This window comes from Spinacia oleracea, chromosome 1 (assembly GCF_020520425.1).
Source record: "Spinacia oleracea cultivar Varoflay chromosome 1, BTI_SOV_V1, whole genome shotgun sequence".
Taxonomy (NCBI): Eukaryota; Viridiplantae; Streptophyta; class Magnoliopsida; order Caryophyllales; family Amaranthaceae; genus Spinacia; species Spinacia oleracea.
The window spans coordinates 7610386-7612136 of NC_079487.1; the positions used below are offsets into that span (position 1 = coordinate 7610386).

General features: G+C 46.8%; 1 non-coding gene across 1 annotated transcript; it reads left to right on the plus strand.

Moving 5' to 3' along the window:
• Positions 1-981: 981 nt before the first annotated feature.
• Positions 982-1087, plus strand: LOC130466634 (small nucleolar RNA R71). Its single transcript, XR_008926806.1, has one exon. It is a non-coding gene; the product is annotated as a small nucleolar RNA R71 (small nucleolar RNA).
• The last annotated feature ends 664 nt before the right edge of the window (positions 1088-1751 follow it).

The window sequence follows — 1751 nt, forward strand, 5'->3', positions numbered from 1 at the left end:
TGAGAGCCTCAAGATTGGACTTTAGAGGCGGGAGTGGTGGAGGTGCCACGCCATAACCACTAAGGTTTGCTTGATATTGGTTGCCAAAGGTCCTCGGTCCATTGAATCCGGGAGGTGGCAATTGAGATGCACCATAAGGAACTCCTGAGTTCAAAGGATAACCCCCACTTGAGGCACCCCTAAATTGCCCATAAGAGTAGTAATAACCCCCTTCACCTTGATGGTTGGGATTATAACCCCCTTGGTTGTATTGGCCTTGATTGCCAAAACCTTGAGCTTGACCATAGGGCGCTTGGCTTTGATAGCCTTGTGCTCTATCGCCACCTCGATTTTGGCTATCGTACCCACTTCCTTGGCCATAGCCTTGGTGGGGACCATACATGGAGGGCCCTCTAGGTTGCCTAGAAAAATTAGGATTGTTAGGGTTATCATTCCTAGACCTCTCATTGATGGCATTAGCATACTCTACATCAAACTCTCCTTCATACGAAGGGCCATAATCCACAAATGACAAGTTATGAACTAAGGGGCATGCATCGGGGGAATGACTATAGTCTTGGCGATTTTCACAAAAGAATGTGCCCGGAGGCATTGAGCCATAAGAACTAACCTTGCCCTTCCCCTTAGAGAGAAGAGTGGCCGAGGGAGGAGGAATTGTAGTCGGTGATGGCGGTTGGCTTGAAGCTCTCCCCCGCGAATGGTGTGTTTTCAAGCTTCTCCAAGCGCGAGGTAAGCTTCTATATCATCCGTGCTTGCTCTATGGCGTACACCGAACCCTTACCATCTTCACTTCTACCTTTCCCATCATAATCCCTTGTGCCTACATGCCAAGATTGGTAGTTTTGAACTACATCCTCAATGATTTCCTCTATTTGATCCTCAGTTTTATTCATAATGAGGCCTCCCGCGCCCGCATCAAGACTTGTCTTCGAACTTGGACTCAACCCCAAGTAAAATGTTTGGAGCAACAACCATTTAGGAATCACATGGTGTGGGCATTCCCTTTGCTACTCCTTGAAACGATCCCAAGCTTCGAAGAGTGACTCATCTCGCTTTTTCTCAAAGGATTGGATCTTGTGGCGACACTCCGCCGTCTTCCCATGCGAGTAGAACTTGTTTAAGAATGCACTTGTCACTTCGGTCCAAGTGCGAAGTGAGTTGGGCTTGACCTCCTTGTCAAGCCAATCACTTGCTCGCCCAAGTAGAGAGAACCTAAACAATGTCAACCTCACATAATCCGATGTGACACCATTGTGCTTGATTGTGTCACAATAATGCTCGAACTGTTGGAGATGTTCGTGAGGTGATTCATTACTCTTCCCACAAAAGGGGTGGCTTTGCACCAAATTGATCAAGGCGGGCTTGATCTCAAAGTTTTTGGCACCCGTTGTGGGGGCTTGAACACCACATGTAGCTTCGAATGCCCCCGGTGTTCCCAAGTTCTTAACCGGGAGCGCCATGTTCTCAAACACTTGCTCACTCTCTTGTTGTTCCTCACCAACACTCAATGATGCGAATCTGTTATTGCTTGATGAGCTAGACCGTACACGCCTTTGTCTCCTAAGTGTCCTCTCTAATTCAAGGTCAAGAGGATGGAGGATCCTTTGACGAGCACGCCCCCTAACAAGCATACAAACTCAAGAAAAACCTTGAGCAATGCCAAGGAAAAAGAAAGCTAAGCGAAATTGCAATGTTTTTGTATTTTCTAATGATGAATTAGTCTCAACTAAAACTCAAAAACAACAACCGTT